Source organism: Microcebus murinus, chromosome 19 (assembly GCF_040939455.1).
Source record: "Microcebus murinus isolate Inina chromosome 19, M.murinus_Inina_mat1.0, whole genome shotgun sequence".
NCBI lineage: Eukaryota > Metazoa > Chordata > Mammalia > Primates > Cheirogaleidae > Microcebus > Microcebus murinus.
In genome coordinates this window covers 11,266,751-11,277,660 of record NC_134122.1, presented here as the reverse complement: position 1 = coordinate 11,277,660, position 10,910 = coordinate 11,266,751, and the positions used below count along the sequence as shown (strand labels likewise).

Here is a 10,910-nt window from a genome sequence, read left to right as displayed (position 1 = left end):
TCGCACCACGGCTTCCCAGGCAGTCAAGCAGCCGGGCGGAGCGTCCCGCGACAGAAAGAAAGCCCGGGCCACGAGACCCGACACCGCTTTACCGAGGGGCAGGCGAGGCCCGGGGCGCGTTCGGACGTCCGCGTCAGGGTTGCCGAGCGCGGGCAGGGCTCGCGACGCGCGCGGCGGATCTCCCGCCCAGCGCAGCCCGGCTCCGGTGCGGGTCGGGAGTGGCACTGCGGCGGGCAGAACTGGACCGTCGTCGGAACACGGGGGGTGGCCCCAAGCAAGTGCCACCGCCGCAGCTCTCCCGCACGAAGGCCGCAGGTGTCCCCTCCGCGCCCTCGCGCTTGCGACCCCCGCCCACCCAGGGGCCGCGTGCTTCTGAAGGACGGCGCGCCCGGGCGACGGGCCGCTGAGGCTGCGCCACCCGGACTGCCGCCTTCTGCGACGGAGGGAGGAGAGCTTGAGCCCACGCCGAAGGAAAACAGTTGGCGCGATCTGCAATCTAGAGGAGAGGATCTGAACGCGGAGTCAGGGAGGCGTAGACTGCCGATAAACGCTCTGGAAACGTGGTCTCCGCCTCCCAAAAAGTCTCCACCCTACCGGGAGAAGGATGGCGCCAGGCACGGACGGGGTTCGAACCCGTGATCTTCGGTTTACGAGACCGACGCCTTACCACTTGGCCACCGCGCCTGCGTTAGAATGGCGGCCCCGAGAACCTCTATCCTGGCTTCGCTCCCGGGAGCTCGCCCCGCGGGCACGAGCGCGCGCCCGCCGGCCCGCCCGGACCTCGCGCAGCCCCGCCCCCTCGTGGCGGCCGGCGGGGCGGGGCTGCCGCGAGCGCGCGCCGGCCCTTCCGGCGGACTAGGGGGTCTCAGGGGCGCGGCCCGCGGGGTCCCCTCGCCCCCGGACGCGGCTGGGGCGGTGTCCCGGGGTCCCCGCCGCCTCGTCAAGAGGCGTGTCTGAGTCTGGGGAGCGGGCGGGGCGCTTGCTCGCGTCGCGGGGTTGCGGGTTCGAATCCCGGCTCCGCCAGAGACCGAGCGACCTCGGGTGGCTCGTCTCAGAGCCTCAGTTTCCCCTCCAGAGTGAGGCATCCGGGAAGCCGTGGAATGGGGGCGGTCCTCGTTATTCGCCCGACTCAGCGGGCCGTCCGCGGCTGCCCCGCACACAGTACACGCTCAGCAAGGGCTGTGGCATGAATGTGCACGTTTTGTAAAATAAAAATCCCCAAAGTTCCTTCTTGCCCCTGGGGCGTGCCCTGCCCCGGGACCAGCAGCATCCCCCTGGGATTTTGTTAGAAATGCAACTCCTCGGGCCCACCCCGACCCGCTGAGCCAGCAACTCCGGGGTGGAGCCCAGGCCAGGGGATTTTACCAGCCGTCCAGGTGAGGCCGATTTTCCAGTAAGCCTGGGCCCGCGGCTCCAGACAATCTGTATGCACATTCATGTGTATAGATCCGAACGTGCCCTTCTATTTTGCTACAAGTGAAACTTTACCACTCTTTGCACTTTCATTTTTCATGCATTAATGTATGATATGTTAATTCAGTAGCATGTGGCACACTATATCCCCAATTAATAGCATATATTACTTGATAAGTATAACAATTTCTATTATTCATTAATGTGATGTAAAATATTTACAAAATGCTTTCTAGTAAATTATTATGTACTAAAGTCTGTACTGCTGTACCACAATGGACTTAGTCTGTTTCTGGGAGCTAGGCATGGGGTTGTCGGCAGCTTTTTTGCTCACACAACATTCTCCTACCATTGTCTGTATCAGCTGCTACTGGTGATGCTATAGAATATATGGGATATATTAATATAGGGATACATTAACAATGTCCACAGCCCACTAGGCAGATGTATAGGCAGATAGGAAACTGAAAAACACCAGGAAGTTGTGTTCACCAGTGGCTTTGAATGTCAAAGTTTGGGCACGTGAGTGGAAAAGGCAGAGGGGCAAATTATCCTAGTTTGCAGACGATGTGATCTTACATCTAGAGAAACCTAAAGACTCCACAAAGAAAACCAAAACAAAAACATTAGAACTGATAAACACATTCAATAAAGTTGCAGGATACAAAATCAATATACAAAAATCAGTAGCATTTCTAAATGGCAATAATAAAAAATCTGAAAGAGAAACCCCCATTTACAATAGCTACAAATAAAATACCTATGAATAAACTTAACCAAAGAAGTGAAAGATCTCTATAATGAAAACTAGGAAACATTGATGAAAGAAATTGAAGAGGACACACACACACACAAAATGGAAAGATATTCCATGCTTGTGGATTGGAAGAATCAATATTGTTAAAATGTTCATACTACCCAAAGCAATCTACAGATTCAATGCAATCCCCATCAAAGTACCAATGACATTCTTAGCAGAAATAGAAAAAATAATCCTAAAATTTAGATGGAACCAAAAAAGACCCAGAATAGGCAAAGCCATCCTAAGCAAAAAGAACAAAACTGGAGGAATCACATTACCTGACTTCAAACTATACTAAAGAGCTACAGTAACCCAATCAGCATGATAATGGCATAAAAACAGACACATAGACCAATGGAACAATACAGAATCCAGAAATAAATCCATACACCTATAGTGAACTTATCTTAGACAAAGGAGCCAAGAGCATACAGTGGGGAAAGGACAGTCTCTTCAATAAATGGTGCTGGGAAAACTGGATGTCCATATGCAGAAGAATGAAACTAGACCCTTATCTCTCGACGTATACAAAAAATCAAATCAAAATGGATTAAAGACTTAAATATAAGGCCTGAAACTGTGAAACTACTAAAAGAAAACATTGGGGAAATGCTTCCGGACGTTGGTCTGGGCAAGGACTTCTTGAGTAATACCCACAAAGCACAGGCAACCACAGCAAAACTGGACAGATGGGATGACAGCAAGCTAAAAAGCTTCTGCACAGCAAAGGAAACAGTCAACAAAGGGAAGAGACAGCCCACAGGATGGGAGAAACTATCCGCAAACTCCTCATCTGACAAGGTATTAATGCCTAGAATATATAAAGAGCTCCAACAACTCAATAGTGAAAAATCAAATAGCCCAATTAAAAATGGGCAAAGGATCTGAATAGACATTTCTCAAAAGAAGACACACAAATGGCCAACAGGTATATGAAAAAATGCTCAACATCACTAGTCATCAGAGAAATGCAAAACTACAGTGAGATGTCATCTTACCCCAGTTTAAATGGCTTTTATCAAAAAGGCAGCAACGAATGCTGCTGAGAATGTGGAGAAAGGGGAATGCTAGCACACTGTTGCTGGGAATGTAAATTAGTGCAGCCACTATGGAAAACGGTATGGAGGTTCCTCAAAAAAGGAAAGTCATAAATCAATACATGGCAGGCATACACTGGTTGGCCCCAAAAGGCAGGACATCTCAAGGTTATAGGTGGGTTTAAAGGTTCTTTGATTTGTAATTGGTTAAAGAAATTAAGCTCTGTCTAAAGGCTTGGAATATTTTCAGTTAAGGACTCAAGTGATAACCTGTTAAGTCAGTTGATGACCTACTGGTGTGATCTGAGCTTTATCTTGCACAGCCTTAGGCCTGTAATTAAGTTGTAAAAAAAGTCTCCAAGAAGGGATGGGAGCATGATGAGGCATGCCTGACCTCCCTTCTCGTGGCCAGCAACTCAGCTTTCTGGGGTCCCCTTGGCTAAGGAAGGCGGGTGTCTATTCAGTCAGCTGGGGGTGGGGGGTTAAGATTTTATTTTAGTTCAGCAACCTAAGTGTCCATCAATGGATGAATGGATAAAGAAAGTATACTTATAAAGGAATATTAAGTATACTTATATAGGTATACTTTATAAGTATATATAAGTATAGTTATAAAGGAATATTATATAGCCATAAAAAGAATGAAACCCTGCCATTTGCGACAACGTGGATGGAACTGGAGAACATTATGTTAAGTGAAACAGGACAAGCACAGAAAGAAATCTCACATGCTTTCACATGTGGGAGCTAAATATTAAAAACAATTGATCTCATGGAGACAGAGAGTAGAATGATGGTTACCAGAGGCTGGGAAGGGTAGCAGGAAGTAGGGGGCTAAAGTGGAGATGGGGAGCAAAAATATAGTTTGATATAATGTACAATTTTTTTTTGAGAGAGAGTCTCGCTTTGTTGCCCAGGCTAGAGCGAGTGCCTTGGCGTCAGCCTAGCTCACAGCAACCTCAAACTCCTGGGCTCATACTTGGAATTTGGCCCTGTGTAAAAAAAATAAATAAATAAAATAAAAAAATAAAAAACAAACTCCTGGGCTCAAGCAATCCTACTGCCTCAGCCTCCCGAGTAGCTGGGACTACAGGCATGCGCCACCATGCCCGGCTAATTTTTTCTCTATATATTAGTTGGCCAATTAATTTCTTTCTAGTTATAGTAGAGACGGGGGTCTCACTGTTGCTCAGGCTGGTTTCGAACCCCTGACCTTGAGCGATCCTCCCGCCTCGGCCTCCCAGAGAGCTAGGATTACAGGCGTGAGCCACCGCACCCGGCCTTAATGTACAATTTTTTTTTTTTTTTTTTTTTGAGACAGAGTCTCGCTTTGTTGCCCAGGCTAGAGTGAGTGCTGTGGCGTCAGCCTCGCTCACAGCAACCTCAAACTCCTGGGCTCGAGTGATCCTTCTGCCTCAGCCTCCCGAGTAGCTGGGACTACAGGCATGCGCCACCATGCCCGGCTAATTTTTTTATATATATATCAGTTGGCCAATTAATTTATTTCTATTTTATAGTAGAGACGGGGTCTCGCTCTTGCTCAGGCTGGTTTTGAACTCCTGACCTTGAGCAATCCGCCCGCCTCGGCCTCCCAAGAGCTAGGATTACAGGCGTGAGCCACCGCGCCCGGCCTTAATGTACAATTTTTGACAGCACAACAAAGTGACTATAATCAGCAATAAGTTAGGCTAGGTCCTTCTCCACTTGTGGACACTGACCCCCCGCCCCCACTCTCTGGAACACATTTCCACATTGTGTAGCTTCCCTCTTTATTTCATTCTTTCTTTATGTGATAAACTGTATATAAAAAACAAGGGTATACTTTAAAATAACTAAAAGAGTGGAATTGGGATGTTCCTAACACAAAGAAATGTTAAATGCCTGAGAGGATGGATCCCCCAATTACCCTGACTTGATTAATTCACATTGTTTGCTTGTATCAAAACATCACAGGTACCCTATAGAGATAGACAACCACTCTGTACTCATAACAATGAAAAAGACAAAAGATTAAAAAAAGGCATGGACGTTTTCCCTCCAGGTGCTGGGCCTGGAGCCCTGAGGCCTCACACCTGGAGTGCTCAAGCTCTAAGTGCAAACCTCGCAGCAGCTCTCTTAAACCAAAAAAAAAAAAAAAAAAAAAAAAAAAATTGGAGAACATTTTTCAAATTAAAACATGCGTTACGGAGCATTGCTTCTGACTAGCTGCTGATGATATTGGCTCCACTGTTCCCTCCTTTTTTTCGGTGTTCACTGAATTGTTGGAATTATTATGCAGAAGTGATGGGGGCTTATAAAAAGTCAAAACGAATTAGCAAATGAGGGAAAATCACATGGGGGCTGGGCCCACGGCTAACTGGCAGGCGGACTGGGAATTGGATTTTAACAGGTACCTTTACCAGCTGTGTCTTCTGAGGGGGGGGAGGGAGTGGCACGATGGGGGCGGGGAGGGGGGGGGGTACCACTGGGCACGTGGAAAGGAGGGTACGTGTACTTTGATGTACCGCAGGGTCTGGGGGAGGGCCCTCGGACCACCTGTAGCCCTACACCAGCGAACACAGGTGGCAGGTGCTGGGCAGGAGGAGCCTATTTATCTGCCAGGTGTAGCAAAGCCCTGAGAGGCCACGGGTCGCGGGCGCTTGGCTGATGGCTCTGTGTGTCTTGACCCCGGCGTCTTAGAGCGGTGCCTGCGCAAGGTAGGTCCTCAGTATGGCATCAACACGTGGAGTTCCCTTCCACGTGGTCCCGAGACCCTCCTTGGCCAGAGACGGCCAACGCTGTCCTGGCACTGAACTTGCAGCAAACGTTTTGCTAATCGAGCCAAAACCTTCCATTTCTCGGCAATCGGGAACCGTCCAACCCTACTGAGAAACTTAAATCAGCAAACACTTCCTGTGCCTTTCCCTACAGGGTCCCTGGAGTGGGGGTGGGGGGTTGGGGGTCCTGATGGTGCACGAATGTGACCTGATCCCAGGCCTCCCCAGTGCTGGGGTGAGCAACCAGGGTCTGCCGAAGCAGGTGGTGCTTTGAGGGGTCTGGGAAGGCGGTATTTGAAGCGAGAGGATGCCAGAATCGATCTGGTGACAAAGCCAGGTGACGTGATGGATTGCTTTTGATCTTTTTGTTTCATCTGTGTAAATAAATTGCCTACATCTGAATAATTTATAACCATCTACATTTCCTCTGTGTTGAAACTTATGCACTCTTTTATTGTAGAAAAAATTTAGTTTTTAATCATTTTTTTTTTCCTTTTCCTGTACCTTTTTGTTTTCCTGTGCCTGTCTCCAAAGCAACAATTTTTTTGCTTGTTTGTTTTTGTGGAGACAGGGTTCTGGTATGCTGCCCAGGCTGGTCTCAAACTCCTGAGCTCAAGCGATGCTCCTGCCTCAGCTTCCCAAACTGCTGGGATTACGGATGTGAACCACTGCGCCCAGCAAGGTAGGCATTCTTTAACCCCAGGTTCATGCACTCAAGCCCAGGAAATCTGTAAACTCCCCCAAAAGTGTACATAAAGTGCGTGTTTTCCTGGGAAAGGCATGTCACGATTTTTTTCAGGTTTTCACAAAGCCCTCCTGAAGGTCTTAGAAGCTTGCAAGCCTTTTCTACTTCCCTCTCCTCTCCTGATGGTGCATGATTCACCCAAGCCCTGCAGAGACACGGTATCTGTCTACAGAGGTTTAACCTTCAATGGGCTTGCTTGAAAAATTGTTCCCAACCAATTCCATGACAACGTCTCCAAGACACTGTCCCCTTCAGGGATGACCCACGCTTCGGCCAGCTCCCCTTGCCTCTGCCTGCCGCCCTGCACAGAGCAAGGCTGCGCAACAAAGCCTCTTCCCGGCCTGGGAGGGGCTTGCACCTGCGTATTCGCAGTTAAACCTTGGCAGTTCGATTCTCACTAGACCACGAGCTGGTTCACCTGCAGATCTCATTAAAATGCGGACTTCGACTCAGCAGGTCTGGGCTGAGCCCAAGGGTCTGCACATCTTCCCTCCCAGCTGTGCTGCTGCAGCTGCTTCCCGACCTCACTTTGAGTACCAGTGCTTTAAAGTATTCTCGGAGATGTTCATTTGCTTGCTGAAGGGGGGGGGGGAGGAAGAAGAAACCTCAGGCTTAGATATTTAGGTCATCCGAGGTAATGACTGCAGGCTTTTCATTTCACACTAATGCCTTAAATAAAGACTTTACCTAAAGAACCCAAGCTTAGCTACTCTCAGCATCCCAGCTCGTGGAGGCGGGGGCTTCGCCTTGTTAACTGATGGTCAGTTTAGATCCCAGAACCAGCTGGGTGGAGAGCAGAGAACGCCGCCCCTCATTTCATTGCTGCTGGGATCAAGTCGGTGATTGAGAGCAGTCTGGGCACCTCAAGCGCCTGGCAGGGCCAGGCAGGTTCTGTAACAAACCTGTGAATCGGGTGGGTGTAGGACACAAGAGGGAGGCACCTGGGGCCAGGTGATGCCATGCTACTTATGGTCCCACCACAAATACACAAGTTCCAGTTACTTCGCCTCTCTCTCTCATCCTGTATTTTTAATTTTCGCCATGTGAGTGGGCGGGTGGGGGTATCTTATTGTTTTAATTTGTATTTCTCCAATAGCTAATGATGTTAAGCACCTTTTCATGTGCTCGTCAGCCATTTGTTATATCTTTTGCTAAGTTTCCCCTGAATTTTTTCCCCGTGTTTATAGCTTGTTTGTCATCTTATTGTTGAACCATCAGTGTTCTTTGTATATTCCAGACACAGGGTTTTTGTCAGGTGTGTGTGCTGTGAATATTTCCTCCCAATCTGTGCTTGCCTTGTCATTTTCTTAACGGTGTCTTTTGAAGCACGAGTGTTTTTAATTTTGATGCAGACCAATTTATCAATTTTTTTGCCTCTCATACTTCATGCTTTTGGTGTCCTGCATCTTATCCAAGAAATTCTTGTCTACCAAGGTCACAAAGGTTTTCTCCTATGTTTTTCTCTAGAATTTTTATTTTAGTTTTTATGTTTAAGTCTGTGATCCACTTTGAATTTTTGTGTATGGTACGAGGTAAGGTTTAATGCACATTTCCCCCATATGCATATCTAATTGTTCCAGCACCATTCATTGAAACGACTACCCCCTCCCCGTTGGGTTGTCTTGGTACCTTTGTTAAAATTCAGTTGACTGTGTGGTCTATTTCTGGACTTTTGATTGGGCACCATTTATCTGTATGTACATCTTTGTGCCAGTTACCACGATCTCGAATATTGTATATTTATGGTGGGTACTGAAGTATTGTAAATCCTCCCACTTTGTTCTTTTACAGAATTGTTTTGCCTGTCCTAGGACTTTTGCATTTCCATATAATTCTCCTATAATTCTCAAAAAGCCTGCTGGGATTTTGATTAGCACTGCATCGAATCTATAGATGAACTTGGGGGGAAATCAATGATTTAACAACATCGAGTCTTCCCATCCGTGAATATTATATTTCATTTCCTAATTATTGATGACGCCTATGAATCTCTGATTCTAAATTCATTTCCTTGGAGCTATGTGAGTTGCCCATGATTTTCAGTGGAAGGAAAGCTGGAATGAGCGTGGTGACTGTATTCACCCACCTCCTTTTAATGCTCTGTCCCAGCAAACATCCCTGCCGTGCGTGGGAATGGTGCCGGCGCCTGCAGAATGCCGCAGGATGTGTTGCCTGTATAATTCAAAGATCTTCCAGCTCGGAAAGAGAGGTGATGATTACTTCTTAACACCCTCAACACATAATGGCAACCATACACGCGGTGTTGTAAAGACAAAAAAGTAAATTTTTCTGCAGAGAAATTACAGTTGTACAGGATGCCCTGGTATCACCTCATCAAATCAATCTTTGAACCTCTCTAACCTTGGAAAATATCTGTTTAAATTGGTTCATTCCAGAGCCAGAACAAGATCAAGTTGGCAGCTATGAATAATAAAAAGTTTTGTTCTTTTTTTCCCCTTTTCCTTTTTTTTTTTCTTCTTTCCTTTGACCTTTTTAAAGCTCATCTTAAAAAAAAAATCAGATTATCTGACGTACAGCATTAGCATGCAGAGTTGACAACGGGTTGATATATATAAGAAGCAGACAGTAACAGAGAAAAAATTGCTATTTCTCTTCTTTCTGAGTGTAGCAGAGGACTGACTCCTTCCCTCCCTCCCTCTGTTCCTTCTCCTTTTCAAGGTTGGCCATTATTAGGAGTTTATTTTGTATCATTGCATATCTTTTTTTTCTTTGCTTTTGTGTTGATATATATTTACCCATTGGAAATACAGTTAGTGTTTTGAGTGGGTCGGATTTTTCTCCCCACAAATGGTATCATATTGTACATGGTGGTTTTTTTTTTTTTTTTTTTTAACATGTCTTTTACTCTACAAAACTTTGGAGGTCCAGCCACATTCCCTATGGCTCTAGCTCGTAGGGAATATGCTGAGTTCTAATCCACCAGGTGACTGTACCACAGTTTTAATAATTCCCCTACTGCTGGCCACCTAGGGAGTTTCCCGGTTTTCTTCATTATAAATGTTTCTCTTGCATCTTCCCATGGGGCTCCCTGTGCCCACGTGTGGAGGGTTCTTGGACACAGATATCAGGGGCCATTGATAATCCAACTTGTCTGTTGGATTTTACCAGCCTTAAGCAACAGTTCTGCAAATACCTGCTTCCTGGTGGGCAAGCTGGCCGTTGGTCCCGCTGGGCTTACAGGAGTGATATTAGCTGTGGCTTTCGTCTCGTTTTCCTTCTGTGTGGGGTTGGTTGGGAAAAGGCAGAAATAAGCGGCCCCACCCTTTGCGTGACAGTGTGGTCGAGGTATACCCAGCTGCTTGAGACGTGTGTTATGGGTCTGAGTGTACTGGTATCAAACCAAACACATTCCTTTGGTTCTTTATTTAGTATTATGAGCTTGTAAGAAACAATGTGTAAATGTCCAAAATTGGTCCTTTGACATACGTTGCTACTTTTTATAAAGTAGCACGAGAATCTCACAGGAATGATAGATGGCATGTGTTCCTCAATACGGGCAAGAATAATTTATGTTTGTTAATATTGTATGATATTTTAAAAAATGCAGACCTTTACTCATATTATCCAGGCAGTTATTCTGATAGATAAATAAATGGTGACCTTTTTCTAGACCTTGTATTTTAAGATCACTGGTACAGACTGGGCGAGGTGGCTCACGCCTGTAACCCTAGCACTCTGGGAGGCCGAGGCGGGAGGGTTACTCGAGGTCAGGAGTTCGAAACCAGCCTGAGCAAGAGCGAGACCCCGTCTCTATTATAAAAAGAAAGAAATCAATTGGCCAACTAATATATATATAGAAAAAATTAGCCGGGCATGGTGGCGCATGCCTGTAGTCCCAGCTACTCAGGAGGCTGAGGCAGGAGGATCGCTTGAGCCCAGGAGCTTGAGGTTGTTGTGAGCTGACGCCACAGCACTCGTTCTAGCCTGGGCAACAACGCAAGACTCTGTCTCCCCAAAAAAAAATGATCACTGGTACATAAATGACACTTGATCCTTTGAGTTGTGACTTTTTTTTTTTTAACCAAAACAGAGTTTTGGTGAATTTATGCCTGCTCTTGGGCCATCTTCCGCGTACACACTATAGCAGTAGCTGTGTGGTGAAGGATGGGATATATGTTTATGAAGTTTAAAGTGAC

The 10,910-nt window shown here is 46.7% G+C and overlaps 1 non-coding gene across 1 annotated transcript; it reads right to left on the bottom strand.

The window, feature by feature from the left end:
* Nucleotides 1-612: 612 nt before the first annotated feature.
* Nucleotides 613-684, bottom strand: TRNAT-CGU (transfer RNA threonine (anticodon CGU)). The gene has a single exon. It is a non-coding gene; the product is annotated as a tRNA-Thr (tRNA).
* Nucleotides 685-10,910: the final 10,226 nt, after the last annotated feature.